The 21206-nt window shown below is 33.8% G+C and overlaps 1 protein-coding gene and 1 long non-coding RNA gene across 3 annotated transcripts in view; one reads left to right on the forward strand and one right to left on the reverse strand.

Annotated features, from left to right (window-relative positions):
* supt3h (SPT3 homolog, SAGA and STAGA complex component) overlaps nt 1–21206 on the reverse strand; it is a 174984-nt gene that overhangs the window by 137843 nt on the left and 15935 nt on the right. The gene's annotated exons all lie outside the window — the stretch shown is intronic.
* On the forward strand, nt 1926–20367 carry LOC136749812 (uncharacterized). The gene is made up of 3 exons (XR_010816796.1): nt 1926–2126; nt 2329–2455; nt 20043–20367. It is a non-coding gene; the product is annotated as an uncharacterized LOC136749812 (long non-coding RNA).

Genomic DNA, 21206 nt, shown 5'->3' on the forward strand with positions numbered 1-21206 from the left:
GAAATAGTGATTTTGATTTATTCAAAGCTAAGATCTGTGACATTTATAAAGGATGAAAATTATAGCCAGTGTGTGGAAGATGCTGTATCATAACGGGAGTTTCCTGGGACTGAATTACAGTGAGCACGGTCCTGAGAGAAGAATGGAGGGGAATTCTGCAATAACATTAGGAGACATTCTGATTTTGAAAGTGGTAATGTTGCCTTGAATTCCTTCATGGTATATTTTTAGTTTTTTAACAATTTTCTTTTAAAATATCTAATTTTAGACTTTAAAAGAGTTTGTGTTTCAGAATGCCAATTACTTTTTGACTACACAAATAAATGTGTGTGTGTGGGTGTGTGTAAATGCATAAAGAAACAGACAAAGCTAAAGAGAGGGAAAGAGAGAGAGAGAGAGAGATAACCAGAAGCATACATTTGCCCATCCAAGTGTCATATTCACTGAACTATATCAATGCTCAGACATATGGGTTCACTTATTAGACAAAATTGACGACACCCAAAATCTGGGTACTGAACTACTGATGAGGGGCGTTTATATTCAGTTGAGTCTTCAATGAAAAGCCTAAACCAGACAAAATTAAACTATAATTATTTGAAGGGTTTGTGGTGAGGGTTTAGGCTTTCTTAACGTACTTTGCGATGGTTTGAATTCTTCTAAGCACACAAGATGAGGCTTGTAATGTAATCACTGCTATTACTAATAAAAGTAAGACTGAACAATGTTTAATCAAAAAGGCCAGAGTAGAAAATAAATCAAAAGCAAGCTGAAATATAAACAGAGATAGATAGTTTGTGTGTTCCCAGTGTTATTTACTGCTACATTTAATGTATTTGTTCAGTAACTAAACAGGAAAAGAAGATATTCACAAGAAGCTTTTACCTATAATTTGATAAATAAAGTTAAGGCTCATATATAGTACACATTACTAGTGTACAAAAGTACATTCTTGATGTCAGTAAACCTTGATTTGCATATATGACTAAATTACTCAAAACCTGTCAGCAATGGGTTAAAAAACAATCTGTTCAAGTCTAAAACAATCAAAATACTCTGACTGTATGTAATGACAAAAACCTGATTCAAAAGGCTTGAGATCCGACCTAAGAAAATAAACAAGTTATATTACACTTTACAATACCCTAATACCTGCATATTTTACCTGCTAACACAATCATCTAAAGCCAGCGTTCACAGACATAGTAATGTGCTGCCAAATAAGAGTCTCTGTGGCATGTGAAACAGACTGATGAATCACTGTGCTTAATTTTCATTATCCAACACTGCCAGCTCTTCCTGAAGGTAGTTTGCTAGACAGACAGACGTGATTTAAGGTTTCATACAGGAATCCCCAGACTGTCACTTCCGTGAGAGCCAATTACAGTACAGAGCACACCACTCAGTCAGCAAGCAGCCGGCAATCAGCTCTCAAAGTGAAGCGCGGCACAATGAGTAACAGAGGCAGAGCAGAGAGAGCAAGGGGAGAGAGAGGGAGAGAGAGAGAGAAGAGAACACAGAAGGAAACTATCCACCCAGCAAATACGAAGCAGACCCCAGATTGTGGTGCAGTCCAGATATGTAATTTACTGTAAATCATCACTGTTGTTCAGAATTTTACACGGCAACGGTGCCAGCCACTTTTCCAGTGATATGATAACCGAGTGGAGGACTACACTGCAAGAGAGCAGTTTAAAAGCCCTGCTCTCCATATGCTTCATCTGCAAATGAGATTGGGCTTTCTTAGCATTTGTACTGCCTCCAAATCCTCATGACTCATGTAAATTAAAAAGTTGCATCCCTCTGGATGCCAGGAAGAGCTGTACCACGGGCCTTTTGTCAAGAGAAAAAAAAAAAAGCCACAACGGTAGGCTGTCCCACTTAACTTTTGTGCTCTGATGTCACAACCACATGACCCAGCCTCTCCAGTAACAGCACATGAAGGAAAAAAAGAGAGTTTTAAAGCTTATGCCTTTTTGGATTGTGTGAATGCTTCATTCGCCTCACAAACAACCACAGAACCACAAGTGCGGTGCAAATTTTCTCCAGGACGACAGAAGCAGCCTCTGGTGCGTAAATGGTTAATCTCCGCAGGTCACTTCCAGTCACAGAGACCGACCAAGTCAGTAAGTACTCTAACCACACAGCCTATGCAGCAAATACTGGTCCATCAAATATTTGTTCTTACTTTCTGCTCCTTTTTCCCATTTCTTTTCTTTTTTTGCTTTCTGCATGTTATTTGTGGCAGTACAGACTACTGACAGCAAACAGCATACCTGTGTCTTGTGGATAAAGGTTGATTTTTCCTGATATGGTCTGTGTTTTCAGTTTAGGACTTCGAGGGTCATTGAAACCACAAAAGGACAAGAATCTTTCAGAAAATAATCAAGAGTGGCTATGGCATCTAACAGTCTATTCAGTTCTGTCACACCATGTCAGCAAAACTTTTTCTGGGGTAAGTCCTTCTTTACATTATTTTGAATTACAAAATGTGTTTCAATGTTTGGTCATTCATGGAAAGCTAGCTCCTTGCAAGCCGGTGAAAAGAAGTCAGATCATTAGCAAGTTTAAAATTACACTGCTTTGATCATATCTCGAAATAATGTAGTGCACAAAATGAAAGCTACTTCAAAAACGTAATGTTTATCATGTGTATGTTTGCAAGCATACTTAAAGGTTGACATGTTTGTACAACTTAGACCTACATTTAGGGAATGATGAGAAATGTGCAATAGAGAGATTTCGAACACGTATAAACATCCACTCTGCAGCAATTTACGGACTAACATTAAAACAAGATGTTGAATATTTCTGTATAAGAGGAATGCAGGAATTGTTTGATATTTTAAGTTGGATTTGTGGGTATGTGGTTAGACCCCGTGCAGTCTGAGAGGCATTGGTCTGACCAGCTCATAGCAGCTGTGTCACTCTTCTGTCTGACCACTTACACAGTTTCTACTATTTGAAGGAAATTACCTAAATATTTAACCTAGCAACATCTTTCACACACATGCATTGCACTTCGAAAAACCGGGAGCCCATAACAAAAATATAACCAATTTCATTTGGTCGCCTGGTTGCTTTCGCAAATTGGACCAGGAAGCAAGCCGCAGAAATAAAACTAATTTAATTTGACCAGCATTTTATTTCACATCAAGGTAAAAACCTTTCTTGCTTTTCTGCTGATCCCAATACCTAATGATATCGTATCTGGATACAAATACACATCAAATATGAAAAAAGCTGACAAATAGGCAGATTTGTTCAGAAAGATTAAACAAAATGACATGCATACAATGAAATACCTTGAATAAAGTCCAGTCGTCTGAATAACACAATGCAGAACCAGTGTCTTCAATATTTGTTCTTAATACAGCTTCAGTTTTTACCTTTCATTAAAGAATCCTCAACAGGAAGGAATAAGTGATTTAAAACAACTTCATTCAGCTGTATACAATTTTTTGCCACTGAATAGATGCATCATGTTATGTTTAATAAGTCTTGAACCACATTACAAAATATTACAAGCATTACATTTTTACCAAATGTCTGGTATACCACACAAAATACCTGTATAACATAGATATCAACAGTGCAAGATATCTCTAACTCAATTGTGAACAGGTCTTCTGTAACATTTTTAATTTTAGAAAAGAAAAAAGTATACAACCAATATACACAGCAAAAAGCATGAACCCCAGTTTGTGCACTTACAGAATTTCAATGATGTCCATCATGTTAAAAAAATACTAAAAGCTTTATGTCTATAAAGACACCTACTGTACAGCCAGGAAATTAACTATAAGCTGTAAGCAAGTCTCTGTGGTTAAAACATGCTTTCCCCACCTCCTTCACATTTTTAATTGGCTAGGATTCACCAGTTAGTTTTGTCACCAGGCACTGATTTAAGATTTAAGAAAATATGAAACATAACAAAACAATAAACAACAAGTTGCAAAAAGTGGACATTAAATGTTATGCACTGTTCAGAATGTGTGTTGTGATGTAGAGAAAGAGAAAATACAATAAAGGATTTTATTCTGAATGAATGGGTGAAAATATACTGTGCTATAATCCATATTGATCAGGTAATACTACAAACAAAACTACATTAGTGTTATATGCAACAATGAAAAAAACAACAGGGTATTAAAACAAGGTCCTTAATTTTGTCCTTATAATTGTTTATATTATTATTACTTTTATTATCAATAATAATACAAAACAATATATTTTATTGGAGTAAATTCATGTTTAATGTAATTACTTTTTTCTTTTCAAAATCCATGAATCATATCTTATTTATATACCAAAAATAAATGTATAAAAGTTAATAGCCCCAGAATTCTTAATAAATCCTAAGTTTATTGAAACACCACCCTACTGTCCAATCTCTTTGCTATAATGTGAAAACAGGTATGTTCACCATACTGAGAAGTGCATACTGAGAAACAGAAAGGGCAGTTTTAATAGCACAGCTTCACATTTATAATTACAATATCTTGAGAACAGACTCTTCAAAGCTTGAACTTTTTTTACACGTTGGTACAATAGTAAAAGCTAATGATAAACTTCAGTTACACAGCTTGTGAAGATGGCCTCTTTGATACGTTTTTATCTAATAAATAGACTGTATATTTTCAAAGTGCCCATATACTTATTTTCATCTAATATCGATACTGTATGAAAATGAAATGCCATACAATGCCATAAAACAAATAATATGTAGTGACAAATTACAAACAATTACTGTCTGCATTATGTTGTACTTAGTTATGAAAAATCTACAATCTATGAAAATATATTTTAGCATAATTACAGTGTATTAAAAAATAAAGCTGTCACATTGATTTTCAAAGCTTAGCAATTGCACTATAGTGACCATAGCATACAGAAAAGCTCTGTTCAGGGAATGCACTACCAAATGTGTGTAGCACAGAAAGGATGAGTCTCACAAAGTGACTTTAAGCCTAAGGGAATTGAGATTGCACTTTATTAACACAAAGGCAGTGCAGATGTTTACAAAGTCTCCCCAGTATTTTTAACCATCGCTAATCAATTACAAACTTGTTCTACTGCTCTGAAGTCCATGTGCTTTTAATTTATAACTGCGGTGGTCTAAAAGGACTGAAAACTGTGGGTTAATTCATTTAATTTGCTATCACAACTTGACTTGGGAAAAGGAAAACAACATGAATAAAAGAAACATGACCTGTGCACCTAGGCTTTAAAAGGAACAAGCCATGCAAAGATTCAGGGGGCAATATTATTAGGAATATAGGTTAAAGGTTAATAAAACCTCACACACACAAGGAAAAGTGTAGAGTAGGTTAGATATATAAAGTACAGCAAAATGTGATTTAGCAAAATTCAGGAAAAACGTGACGAAATCTAAATGTTTTTTTCCTCAAAGTCCATAGAACCTTTTCATGCTTATTTTATAGTGATGTTCAGAGGACTGTATTTAGAAGTACAAGCCTTGGCTGTTGTAATGCTGTTTTGTACCATGAACATGAACATGCAATTTCTACACAATATAAGCCATTTAAATCACAGACAATTTAATTACCTAAATTAACTTAGGTCATTCAAATACTGTTTACCTACCTGTTGATACATGCTTATGCTTAACCTTAAACACATCAGACATGACTATCCCCTATTCTTCCATTAAGGCAAACTTTATAGCGTAAATAGATTGTGTGATGTATTGTTTCCAAAAAGCAAGCATGTGTCACCTTCCAGCATCATACATAAGGCATAATTAGAAAACCATCATTACCAAAATCCTGAGTTTTTAAATAAATGCGTAAGTGCTCCCTTCAGCACTTTAAAGCAACAAGAGTCCAGTTCAGTCAGTGTGGACAAACACTTAATCAGATTAAATTTAACTTGGCTTTAAGATCAAGAAAAGCAATTGCCCGGATACATTTTTATAACTTCACATATTGCCAGCAGAGGACTCATAATAATCTTCACCATGTGTGGCATTCTTAGAGTGAAATCTGGCCGATAGAGCCGATCACATACATTTCTCCCAAACTGGATTCACCACTAGACGGCAAATGGTACATTTCATTCTTGCGATTATAATCATCTATTAACAATTAAAACAAAGTCAGCGATACCATTTCGGGATGGAGACAAAAAATTGAATAGATGGAAAGAAAGAAAAAACAAACATGATTAAAGCAGCTTGGATCATTTGGCAATTTTCGAAGCTTTTAGGAAAATTAGCAGAGAACCAAAAATCATTTAGAAGTAACCCAATATGTATTTCGAAGGAAGACTCTAGTGCATAATCCCAAAACTCAGATCTGACCACAGGTCTTCATTGTCAGACATGAGTAGACATCTTAAAAGTAAACCAGACATCCTCTTTGTACCACATTACCCCAACATTGAATGTCAGTAATCAATAGGTAACTTGACATTGAGAAGACAGCTTGCAACTTCAGTAGCTACTGTGTAGAAGACCTTTATAAAATATAGTATACAAGTATACAAAATGTTTTGATAACTATTAAACGTAACATTAATGAAATAGAACAGATGATCCTTTCTGAAGTTTTCTAGTTTTTACATATCACCATTAACCTTGTTATTATATATAATAGTTAAAAATATAAGACGTCTAACAACGCTATAAAATTATATGTGCAGTGTACAGTATCAATCCAGAATAATGTATTTCTGTATTTTAGGAACATTTGTGGCTAGTGCATATATGTATGTGAACTGTTTCATTGAGTATAAATAGAAAAAGATTTGCATTAGAGGCACTCCTTAAGGCCATCTAACTGAAAACTGTCACATTTGTTACAACAGAAGTATTATCAATTTTACCAAAAGTTCAGAGGTGACGGAAATTAACAATCTATACCAGATGTAAAGATGTTCATACATTTAGTAAAAAAAATAGCAGATACAACTTCCAAAAACATGTATAGTACACTTTAATCAATACATTTACACAAACGCTGAAGTCTTAACAGTGCCACATTTTTCAATAGATTTTTTAAAAGCAGTTCTACAATTTTAAACACTAAATATAGAAGTGCAAGCGATGGTACACTATATTATCAATCATGTGATTATCAAAAACAATAAATAAAAAACATAGCAAAACAATACAGTATATACTTATACTATATACTATTTATACTATATATATTTCTTATTGTGTGTATATATATATATATATGTTATTTTATGACATTACGTTTCTATATATATATATATATATATATATATATATTTATTTATTTATTTATTTTAATAGTTGTGTAATTGTAAAAGTTGCCCAGATTGATTTTAAATAGACCACATAAAGTTGGGTATGTTCTCAATATTATGTAAAATACTGTAACAGGAGTTGTTCTGATATCTCAAACGGCCCTTTTTGCCACTCAAATGTACCTTTCCAGCTTTCCTAAAACACACAGTACAGTCCAAGCTTTGACTTCAGTACGACGATAAAGTCAGTCAGGAACACATAGTATTAGCTAACATTCAAACTAAACATATAGCCTTTTTAAGTATTCATGATTGTATTATTAAACTATTATGGGTGTATTTTTGTCATAGATTTGTTCAGCAATATACTACATTACATCATTTTTGTATATTAAATCAAACAACTGCTGTTACCACTTAGGTGATATTTAATTTGTAATTTAAAATGACATGTGAATTTATATAGAACATACAATTACACAGAAAAATGTAAACAAATTACAAGAGCATGGGCAATTATAATGGTACCTTAATTATAATGGTACCGTATCCCGTCACTTTATACAAGTTCAGAAAACTGATATTTTTGGTTAGCATTATTGTGTTTTTTTTAGTATTGCATAGCGCGTGAAATTCCATTGTTCAGTAAAAATGTTCATCAACTGCAAAAACAAGCTTTGTTCAATCCATTTTTCCCCTGTAAGTTATTTTATGACAGTAAGTTTCTAAGAAATATGTATGACAAAGAATGTTTAATAATTATAGGTTACGCCAAGATTAAAAGCATTAACTTTTATAGTCATTTAAATACAACTTTCTTCTCAAAAACAAAATATCTGGCATGAAAAGAAAGAATTGTAAAAACATTCCTAGAGGCCATAAAATGAAGCTTAGATGTATCATGCGAAACCTAAAGGAAGAGACGCTGAAGAATAAGTTAACACTTTAGTACAGAGCCACATCCTGCCAAACAAAACAATGAAAATAGGAAACAAAAATATATATCCTCCACAGAGAAGAGCATCTAATACAATATAAAACTAGAGGAATGTCTATCAACAAACCGTTAGAGTAATTCAGAAAATATTAACTACAATATGTCAACAAAAGCTTTTACTTTTAGATAATTAAAATGGGGAAACATTAATAATATTCTATAGGGAATTGGGGAAATAGGGAATTAATAAGTGAATATGGTTAAAGACCAACTGTTTTCCTTACCGAATTGCTTGCTATTTGTACATTTAAAACCTATCCAGGCAAATTTGTATTGTGATGACTGCCTTCGCTTTACATATGCAGACGCATGCATCAGTCTAACCACAGTTTATTTGCTCTCCACTTCACGTAAAGGACACATCCAACAATTGCAGCGTAAGAAGGGCACCAATGTAGACTATCCGTAAATTCATGTTTTGTCTTCAGTTTCAACAGGCGGGGTAGTCTAGACCACTTTCTTTCTTAATTAAACACTGAATTCTGAAAAAGAAGAACAGGAATCAGTAATCCTGGCTGTGTATTTATTTTTGGTATGAATTTCAACAACTTAACACAGAGAGAGAAAAAAAATACAAATACGGTCACGCAATATAAATATTTTCTTTCCTTCTCTCTCTCTTTTTAAATGCCGAACACCTTATAAGAATTGGTACAGACACGATTTTATATAATATACTGTATAACCTGAATGTTAAAGCAATGTAAGAGACAAGCTAAAACAGACAACCTGAGGATATAATGTGCTACTTTCATAATATTATAATCTCATTGTTCTTGACATGAAAGCTAAAAGCACCTTTCAGACACCATGAAGTCTTCTTTGTCTTTCAGTTAATTGTTTCATAATATTACATAATACACCCTGTTATTGCAAATTAAATCCCTACTCAAAGTGAAAGGAATGCTAAGTAAGATGTGTTATTGTTTCCAAAAAGATATTAAACCTTTACACTAGAGTGTGTTAGAAAAAGTACATGTATATTAATCTGTCCTAAAGCATCTTCTTAACCTACCTTATTCATGTTTCTTTTCGAAGGCAACAAAAATATTATATTAAGAAGAAAAAAAAAATCTGAAAGAAAATAATTTTACCACCAGCGGTAATTCTCAGAATAGGCTGTCAAAATTCTGTCCTGGTCACATTTTAGATCTTAGAAAATTCTAGTGTTACGCTTTACAGACTAATTGCATTTTCTAGAAGAAATATTTCACGTTGAAATGCAGGGCTATGACTCTGGTTAGCTGTTTTGATTCTACTATAATGAACTGGTCCAGAAACTGAGGGGTACCCTAAACAAGGCACTACCTGTTCTGGCCCAGCTGAGGAAAAGAGCCAAATATTTTTTCTTTTTTTCCGTATTGATTTAACCTTTATAGGAATGCTGAATATCCTTAGACTGAGGCATTACTTTAAAATATTTATAATATGATACACACAAGGGTTATACGGGAAAAAATATGTGAGGAATGGGAACAGTTTGGAGCTGTTTATAATGTGGAAATTACACTCCCAATTATCAATATCTTCTGCTTTACACTGTGACTCGGATTCAATGACAGGCACACAGCAGGCAAAAACACTGAAATTCAAAATGTTTTTATCAAATAGTTTTGACACAACTATAAAAGCAGATTTGGATCATGTTGTAAAAGGCAGACTCCAGCCAAGTATTTCTCAGTACTGGAAATATTTCAGCACTGGAAGATCTTATTTGTTGTAACCTGACACTTTTGTTTAAAAAAATGTGGCATCACTGAAGATATACAAGATTAATATATCTATACGGTTCATCAGGCATAATGTATGCATAAATATGTATGTATGATTTGGATCAGTTTATGAAATCCATCCCCCAAAAAGTTATTTGAAAATCCTAGTTGTTTGACCAGTTAGTAACATAATCAAGTGTTTAACAAAATCTAATTTGAAAGCCCATATTTTAAAAATCAACAATATTCTGTATTTCTTTAAAAACACAACATAAAAAGCTATTGAAAAATAAATACATAAAAGGTTAAAGGCATACTACTCTTAGCACAGAGAAATACACATTTTAAAGTAAAGTATATATCTAAATATTTTTTAAACCATTCAAAGTTACACATTTCATCAGCACATTGATGCAATCAGAAGACCATTAAGTTATCTGTTCTTGGATGGAGAAATATTTTCATATCGGTTCAGGTTTAACTTTTGAGGTTGTTGTTTTTTCATAACTCACTGTATTCTAAAATACCTACAGTATCTATCGTTGATGTTAATGGATTTTCAAAACCAGGTAAAATACTATAAATTCCAATCTTTATGTTTTTTCTGTTAAAGGTACACATTTTCAGCCCCACTACATTATTGTAACTTTTATCATTAGGATTACCAAAAGATACTTTTCATTACTGTGTCACTTAAATTGTAAAAATCGCAATAAGTCTGAATCACTGCAAAACTCTGCCCAGATACTGCACCACCAGGTAAATATAGAAGCTCTCTGAGTCTGTCTGGCTTCCTGAAGTGAAGCCCTTTAAAAAGAAAACAGCAAGTTTAGTCTTCGCAGGACATTGGAAAATACTGTTACAGGCATGGGTCAGTTTTCAGAATCCGAGAAAAGTGTGTAATTTTAGCAACTGCTCACTCTGCCAACACATCTAATTAGACTGAACACAGTGATATTTTGTGATGGCATGACTTAAACTCACAGTCAAAGGTTAAATGAAATCAGAAAATACCCCCACACTCAATTAAGTATCTATATGTGTGTATGTGTGTGCATATCTATCATATACATAAGGTTCAGCTTTTCTGTTTGCTGTTATTGTATATTTTTTGGCAAATCATAATTTAATTTTTCAAAGCTGAAAATACAAACTAAAGAGTAATTAAAACTCCCACTTCAATATCAATCAACTGATCATGCTCACAACCGATTACAAGAATAGGAACTTTGGACTATTTAAGTGTATGACAGAGCTAGTTCTTGTGTATGTGGGACAAGAAACGTCAGCTTGCAAACTGATATAATAAGGGTCTTTGTTATCTCTCGCAACCTATAAAACTCAACTAAAACTTAGATTACTGTAGTCACACATTAATGAGCATAAGCTCTCGATACCGTTTTGGAGGAGCGTGACAGTCATGGAAAGGCCAGCACTGCAAGAGTGTTAAGATACATGTGAATCATCTCCTAATTTGGTCATCTTGTGATTATCCATCCTTAAAGAAAAAAGGTATGAATCACTATCTGTTGGACCTGCAAGACACTTGACTGTAATACAGTGTATCATATGCTCACCTGAGAGAATGAGGTGGCATTAAAGACAAAAACTTGTGTAAGCCCTTCAAGGTAATTTGACCACATGGATGAATGTGTGTGTGAAATGGATCGGTTTGCGCTTCTAAGGCGCTTACAAGTGCAACACATGAGAAAGCCGAGGCAATAAGGTAATGCACACAGCATCCATCTGGTAGTGTGTAGGCGGTTATATACTATTCTTTTACACTTCTCTTCTAACAAAGAGAAGGCATAGACATGATAGCACTGCTTCGTCATTACACAGGGCTGAATCAGAGATCAGCACCTGTGAGAAGCTAATAAATATAAAAGCTTTCAGGACAAAAAAAGAGTGAAATAAAATATGTACAAAAAAGAGAGAGAGAGAGCAAGAGTGTGCATCGGCATTGTTCAGAGGTTCAAGCTTTGAAGTGGATTGGTGTGTTTTGTCTGTTACCATTAAATGTCTTCAGGGGAACAGGGAGTGAGTAATCGTGTGTCTTGTTATCACCCAGAGCAATAAAAACTGTTTCTTCAGTAGACAGAATTCCTTCTATGCTACTCACTGAGCTGACAGACTGCATTATAGTGACAATGGCAGAACTGGGGATGTAGAAGAAAACCACAGACACAAACCCCCTGTCCCAACAATTAGTACCTTTAACATAAACTGACTTTGTACTTTTGCCGCAATACACTAACATCGCACCACATTGCCAACATGTCAGGGGACTTTATAGGAAGCGAATGTTAAGAATCTGTGATCAATGCACAATAATGTAATATACAACTACAGTGTGAGGTTTTGCCCTAAAGTCTGAAATCTCTGTGGCAGATACGAATGCAACACAGCAGCCAAAATAAGTTGATAAAGCATTGTTAACAAAAGAACACAAAATTCAAATCTAAAGTTATTTTGTATTATTATTATTATTATTATTATTATTATTATTATTATATATATATATATATAAGTTAAAACTTCAGCACTGAACCATTCAGCTAGAGTTGTCTTACATTTAAAAAATAAATAAAAATAGAGTAATCATAATTTCAGGGAGCTTTAGCTTTGCACCATTTTCAGAAAGATGTGATATGAGAGTAGAGACTTGCTGACAAGCATTTCTAGCTCTTTCTTGTGAGATTTGAGCTGCATTCCAACTCATAAACAATACCAAAAAAAAAAAAAACTTAACTAAATATCTCTCTTCAAAAGGCTTTGTTCCTGTTGGGGGAATAGAAAAAAAAAATAGTTCAAACTGCTGTTGACTCACAGGATCCATGAAGGTGCTACAGTTACTGTGTAGTAATCAGTGTCTTGTTTCAGTATGGAGTCTTTAAGGCGTGAATAAAAGACTTTCAAATCCCACATTGTTTTTACTCTAATTGATTCTGAATCATCCTTAAGGAAATAGGACAGCTGTTCAACGCAAGAAAAACAAAAAAGTTGAAAACACTGAATTACTGATGCAGAATTAATAATACGGTCATCCCCAAGGAAATGGCACCATCTATTAAATCCCTTCAACATTTTTTTAAGCTTTTCATTATAGAAAAGCCAAAAAAGATCCTTTTAAGAGAAAAAAATAGGCTTTTGTTAAAAGTATGTGAGGGCAATGATTCACAACCCATTATTGCTACGTTTTTATAAAGCTTCATAAACTGCTGTACTTTAATGAGTGAAAAACAACCTGGACAAAAATAAAACAAAACAATAAGTCTTTGTTTTCGACTACAGTGTGTTAGCACATCTAGCCGTCATTCTGCTGACAAATGCTGTATGCAAGCACAATTGTGAACACCGGCAATGATCGTGGGTTTTCATCCCTTTTTTAATATCAGCTAGGAAGGCATGATTCGCAAATACATACTTATGAATAAATATGACTTTCCTTTATACTACAGCTCTTGAATCCAAGTGAGAGATTAAAAAAGAGTTTCCAGTGGAAATGCATCCTGGAAAAATAAATAATCAACTCTATTATTTGATAGCAATGCAGGGGAAGAGATAATTGTACAGTACAATTTGTATCGCATTAGGTATTGTATGCGAGACTGACTTAAAAGAACACCATTAATTTTCACAATAAAAGGGACGAGGACCTAGGATAACAGTCTGAAATAACGAATTATCTATAATGATAACTATCAAGCCAATAACTACCAAAATACCCAATTCAGAGAGCTCCCAATCTACAATGAAAGACTTAAGAACACAGGATGTGACACACTGTATCTCTCAAAACTCAAAACACCAATTCTGATCAACTTAAACAATTTAGAGCAATAAAAGTAATTACAGTAAACGTAACACATAACTCAAGTTATACCTCTATCTATTCTGCTGATCATATAAGAATAGCATAGGTACAGTATTGTAACAATGCAATTACAGTGTCATTACAGTGTAGTTGAATGTGTATTTTTGAGTGCATCTACATTTCTTTAATTAAGTGTAAGTTCTAATTTATGAGATCCGAAGTCTTGCTCATAGTAATTTTATTTTCAACTAATCACATTTAGTGGAATGCATTCTGTACTGCATTTATTTCACATTGTTTTTTAGCCGATCACTGACTTGAACGTTTGAATGTAAAAGAGTAATTCTCTTGTTACCTTTACAAATTCTGATCAGACAGCCACAGTCACAGTTCCAATTACATCGGCTTTAAGGCTTTACTTCTCTGTTTCTTCTTCACTGTTACATCAGAGAAAGTGTAGTTTCAGAGTGGAAAGCCGTATAATTATGCTTAATTTTTATGTGGGTTTATCTGCAGACACCACATTTTCCAGTTAAGACATGCACTGTATTATTGTCTGTGCATTGTTTCATACAGTTGTGCGCATTCAAAATATTTTTAGTATTTTCATTGACTCTGTTTGGTCTAATATGTTTTTTTCTCTCTTCCACAAAGCATTTCAAAAGCCATTAAAATATATTATTAGTGTTTAATCTCCCTTTATAATATCAAAGTGGTAGCTTCACTGAATGTTAAAATGAACCTCCCTAAAAGACCTGTGGTTGGTTTAATTAATCCTATATATCATCTCTTTATGATCCAAGGGGTCCCAGTGCACAGTGTAGACTGGGCCCTGCAAAACATTAGCATAAAAATAATACATCTAATATCTTCATTAAGTAATGTACATACTAACAATTTTAAAGTCACATATAAAAGATTGTATTATTTTTGTATTTGTAATATTTTTCTAAAATACACAAACATAAATTCTAACACACCACACACATCTACACACACATACACACATTATGTTCTTGGAAGCGTTATAGAGATCTTAAAGGGTTAACTGTGCTATGCTATGTACCCTGCAGTCTCAGCAGAAAGTTTCAGTTCAAATCTCTGGTAAACAAATACTCGATAGCGCTGAGAGGCTCTTTTCAGTCCCCAAATTACAGTCTGGTTAACCAGAGAGCCCATGAGCCAGATCATTATTGCTGTTTGTTTCCAGTGTGACTTGTCCCAACTGAACTCTCCAAAAAACAATCAGGGGGCCTTTAAAAATAAAAAGACTCCATTTAAAAAAAAAAAAAAAAAGCCATAAAGACAGTAGCTGTAATTACTCAAAAAAAATACCCAAGAGGCATTGAATCAGTACAGAGCCTACCTAATTCCTAAGCAAGTATTCAGCTATGATAATTGCTCTGAACGAGTTTGACTGTGATGTCATGAAGACTAAGTGTTACACAAACTCGCGTCATTTCTTGTTCCCAACCACACAATCTTAAAAAAGTTAATTTACACCTATACGTAGCAATATCCATCCATGCATCCATTTTCTAAACTAATCCTGGTGAGGGTCGCGGGGAAGCCAGAGCCGATCCCGGCAGGCATAGGGTGCAAGGCAGGAATACACCCAGGATGGGACACCTGGACATGTAGCAATATATTGAGTTTACAAAAACAAATAGCAGTGCAGTTTTTTAATTATTGTGAGGTGGTCTAATTATTATTATTATTATTATTATTATTATTATTATTATTAAGTGTGTAAATGAAAAATATAGGCTAATTATTTTAGTATGTAGCTTTGTTGCAAGGGCTGTTTAATCATAGCATAAATGAAAATGCTTACCTGTAATAAAATGTATTTGATTATTTTATAACTAAAGTCCAAGTATTTTTACATGACTTTTGTAATTGTGTTATTTCACCTAAGATTTTAACTGGCCATGATAACTAGATATTCTACTGGAAATTTTGTGCAAATTTAGTGCAAATAATTAAACTGATTGATGTTACACTGACTATAGGCCTTTATTATATTGCCTGATTCACGGTGCAATATTAGCCATCAGTGAAAGAGCACATCTGATCTAGAAGTACCTTGGCTGCAGGACTGTGTACTGCATGAGGCAGACACACTAGACAAGTGAAAAAGACAGAGACATGAGATAACAAGGACTAAATATAAATATAGCTATTGTTCACTTATAAGAAATACAGTATGTTGGTGAGGGAAAGCGCCTTTACTACCCTCTGTAGATGGTCAAAGGCAAGCATATATATATATATTGATATAGATATGTATTTATCCATGTACACCCCATTGTAGTTGAAAGTATTCACACCCTTAACTTGAAATAACCACTACTTTATCAAGCGGAATTCTGAAAACGCATGTTCTGAATGCAGTACTGTGAAAACTGTGTTCAAGTGACTGTGGTAATAGTATATATATATATATATATATATATATATATATATACACACATCCCTAGTTTACATGATGTTTCTTTCTCATTGAAAAACATAATACCCAAATGCACGAAACAATAACAAAATATACAGACTACAAAAGTAATCTGTGGAAAGAATAAAGCAAATAAAAACTTCAGAGCATTTCAAAAGCTATAATGCTATGCAGTGCACCACGTGATAGGTTAAAGATCATATGCAAGCAACAATACTGCTACCAAAGTAACTGCATCACTTCCTTAGTTAGTGGAACACTATAACACTGTTATACTATGGTAGCATATTCTAAATAAGCTATCTACAAGGGCTAGTATTTCAGTACTATTCTGAATACGAGAGAGGTATTCTGAACCACATATTTGGAATAGTGCTACACTGAAAAGTGCCAGATGTATTCATAATGCCTACTTCAAAGATTAAATACTTTGTAAATCAATATTGGTAGTATCAGACTAATGTCAATACTCAAATTCATTGAACAGTAATCAAATGTTCAGTTCTTAATCAGTATCCCTTATATCTATAGATCTAAAACAATTGATTCAAATCTCTGAATCTGAGGCATTGCATAATTTCTTTTAGTGGTATCATACAACATATGACAGGAACACAGCCCCACATAAAAGAGATTAACACCACTGAAGATAATTGAAGAGCAGTGATGTCAAAATTCAGAAAAAGGCTATTGTAGTAAGCCCACACAGTGTGCAGTCACAAGACTAGACCCTAGTGAAATAAGAATAAATGTGCCCTTTGAATTACGTACATTTATCTCATGGTTTGAAGCAATAAAATATAATCTGTGTTGAAAAAAACTAAAAAAAACTGCCATCCTACACTGCCGCTGTCTTTGAGACCATTTCAGACTCTTTGTGAGTAATGTGCCGAGTGGATGAATGAGTAGGTGGGCAAATAAGTCCAAGAGGAGCTCTATAGAGCATGACTGTTCTGGCATGCATGTCTGGGCACAGGAAAACAGTATATTCTACTGTGGAGTGATGGGAAACTGACATCAGTCATTCCTTCACCATCACTGTTGAATCTAAAAATATATGTCATCACCCCCCCAAAAATACACTGTCAGTTATGACACAAATATACATCTCTACAAGACCCTAACTTGACCTTACATCTCACTATTACTCATCGATTTATATTCACTTTTGGTATTTGCCATTACCAACAGTATTTGCTGTAAAGAACAAACATTCTAAAACTGAATACAGAAAAAGACAGACTTGTATTTCTGGCAGGCACAGCACAACCTGCCACCTCCTATTGGAAACTAGTCGTAGTAATGAATCTTTCTCAGGACAGTGATAACATTCAGAACTTCAGTTAGAACTAAGGACACGTGAGACAGCTGCTTAACTTTGAATTTTACATTTGTGTCCCAATATCTCCATAGCATGATGGCTAATTATTGTTGTATTCTTAAATGCAGAAATGTTACCATTGTTTCAAACACGTTTGAGGCTGGAGGTACTAACTTGAAGAGGTAGTTCTATGGCCTTTTAGCCTGCCTTTCAGCAAGTGTTGGTCAGTTCAGAACAGAAATGTTAATTAAAACAAAGTGGCTTTCTATGAAACAAGAATGTATCACCACTTCACAACTCTGGGGGATTTTTTCTCACTAAATAATATAACAGATAAAACAGAAGGGTAAAAGGAGAATCCAAAATACATTATAAACATGCTCTTAGGCATGAATAAGTTGTTTCTTTCATAGGTTATTTTATAGACTTAAGAAACCAAATTCTACTGGTAAATATAAACACATTGTGAATATAGCCAAGCAGTTGGTAGAGAAAATATGATTGACCTCCACATATTAAGCTGAACCTGTATATTGTCCCTTAGTTAAAGTACAACGGGGCACATAATCTGTTAGTCCCGTAAGAGTCTTATCTTTATAATAGCATCTATGAATCAGATTTTTTTATAGAGGCTTATTATATATTTTTGATATTTACAGTTTTTACTTTCCATAATGTATGATCTGAACTTGTATAAAACCCTGATAAAAATATGAACTTTTCACGCAATACAAAAACAATGGCAGAGAACCACAGAATAAAAGTAGAAATCTAAATAGATTATCATTCTCGATTATAAACAATGCAACTTTATTTGCTTCCTGTTTTTTTTGTTTTTTTTCTACAGCCTACCCTTTATTCATGGGATATCCCAATTAAAACATGGGAGAAAACTGTAGAATGAGATAGTTATGTCTTCAGAAAATATATAACTATAGTCTATGTACTGTATATTTTTATATACTGTTTTAACTATAGAGTAGACCTACTAATCTACTTCCTCAAGTTGTTTTTCTTGTTCAGAATCACCTAAAATAAAAAATAAAAAATATAATGCAGAAAACAGATAGACTAAAATAGAGGTGATAAAACTCTGTGATTTTGGCACACACTTTTGTCTTCTGGCTATGAGCCATTTAATGGAAGAGAGCCAAACAAAGAAAGTCCCAACATGAAACACACAATAAGGACTGTAGCTACAAACACATTTTAATTCTTCAGGTCCAGTCAATATGAATATAATGTAATATAACAACAGTTTATTGTATACCTTAATTTGTTACATATTCTTTATATACACATGTATATCCACTACCCTAGTATTGATTGTCTGATTTCAGGTGACATATTTTACTTTTTTAAATCATATTGTTACATGAGTTGTGGAAACTTGCCTATTTTTATTAGAGCATACTATTTATTTAAATTTGTATTGGCCACAGTTATTTCTTTTCACACTATCTGCACATTTTTGCTGTGATATGTAAAACCTGTTCTTTAGATATTCTGTAATTCGTATTTATTTAAAATTAGTCTATTTTTATAATCACATAAATCCTATAATTATTTCCTTTGACGTTTTATTTGTGGAGTTACATATACAATGGCTATAATATATACCGTATGCATACATGTACTCACTATATACAAGCTATAATTGTATTTTGTTGCCTATTTAAACTATTAACTGATTCTCTATGTAATACAGTTTTTATTGTTACACACAGTTCTGGCACAAGTTATTTTTTATATAAGCTTTGGCAATATTTATGTGTGGCTGGCTGTTAATGCTATGGAATGAGTATGTCCAGGCATAACTCACACAAGGATGTTTGTGGGTACAAATTAACCACATTTCTTTTTATTTTTTCCTTTTTATACCTCTGCTCAGAGATAGGCATGTTCAGTTGAAGGCCTTTGTGGAACTGAAATCATTCAAAGCATGCTTTGCACATATTCCTGCCACAATAACATGAATAATCAAACTTTTCAGAAAAGGATTCAGCAATAACTCTATAGTGCTAGGGCTCCCTTACTGTTATGCATGTGCTTTTATATATTAGACTGAAAGCCACAGTTTATTTATTTTTGTTTTTATTTGTTTCTACTTCCTCATGGAATAAACAAACACAAATAGTTAATGCTGTGTGTTAATGCATTAGAAATTCTAGGTTGATCATTTCTGTCATTAACAAGATAAATATTTTTGAATAAAAAGCTCTATATAACAGATATTACTTGGAAAATACCTAACATTTACGGTATCTAAGTATGCTAAAACATCTCAATCATCAAAGGAAAAAACATTGCAGATTTTGTTAGTTTAACTATAATTAGTGCCTGACAAGAGTCATATCTTAAACAAAAGACAGCTGCTCTTTCTTCAACACCCACAGGCTGCTCATCTCTGTCATACGTTCAGTGACAAGAACGTTTCCTTGAAAGCACATGCTTTGGAGGCTAGAGTACAACAACCCAAAAGCAGTTTCTCATCTTTTTTTTCTCAGAAATTGTCAAGATGGGAGAAGATGAGAGAGCCTTAAATCATCAGTCTTAGATTTGATGACTTTCAGACTTCATGCTTTTCACTGTAAATTAACTTATAAATGCTGTAATGCCAGTTGTGATTGTATTTGTAACTGTATGTGTTCTATATAACATGTCCCTTGAGGATGAGATGATACCAAGGCAGGAGATGTCAGCACTAGTGTGTCTGAAGCTAACCTGTTGGAGTACACTAGGTAGAAAGCAGTTGTTTTGAGTATTTGGGTGCTAGAAGCTTATACATTATCGCCTGAATTAATTTAGCACTTTTGACTAAGGTCTATAATTTGATGGCATGCTTTTCAGTGAAGCTGCTACTGCGTTGTTGTTGTTTTTTTTTTTTTTAATGGAAAATGTAAAGCATAATCAATAAAGAAAACACATGAAGACATTCTTGCCTCTATAAACATGAACTTGAATCTCTTCTGTCCACATTAATCTGTTAGCAGTAGAAACAGGGTTATGATAATAGATATTAGTTTAAAATGACACATAACTGAGGTCGTGCCAATTTTAGAGACTTGTCTTGGAATGCAGCAACTGTGATATAATGGGGATGGGTCTTGCTAAAAACAATGAAGATCAATACTCAGGTGATGCTTGCATTACTGAAAGGACTTTGAAATCAAAATATATTTTTTGTGTTTAAATCACATAGAATTGTATACACTGTTTTACAGGGTATTAGAAGGTATGCGTATGTTGACCTGGTGTGAACTTCTAATCAACTGCATGTTGAGAAACACACACACATATACACTCACCTAAAGGATTATTAGGAACACCTGTTCAATTTCTCATTAATGCAATTATCTAACCAACCAATCACATGGCAGTTGCTTCAATGCATTTAGGGGTGTGGTCCTGGTCAAGACAATCTCCTGAACTCCAAACTGAATGTCTGAATGGGAAAGAAAGGTGATTTCAGCAATTTTGAGCATGGCATGGTTGTTGGTGCCAGACGGGCCGGTCTGAGTATTTCACAATCTGCTCAGTTACTGGGATTTTCACACACAACCATTTCTAGGGTTTACAAAGAATGGTGTGACAAGGGAAAAACATCCAGTATGCGGCAGTCCTGTGGGCGAAAATGCCTTGTTGATGCTAGAGGTCAGAGGAGAATGGGC

This window comes from Amia ocellicauda, chromosome 1 (assembly GCF_036373705.1).
Source record: "Amia ocellicauda isolate fAmiCal2 chromosome 1, fAmiCal2.hap1, whole genome shotgun sequence".
In the NCBI taxonomy this organism is placed as follows: Eukaryota; Metazoa; Chordata; class Actinopteri; order Amiiformes; family Amiidae; genus Amia; species Amia ocellicauda.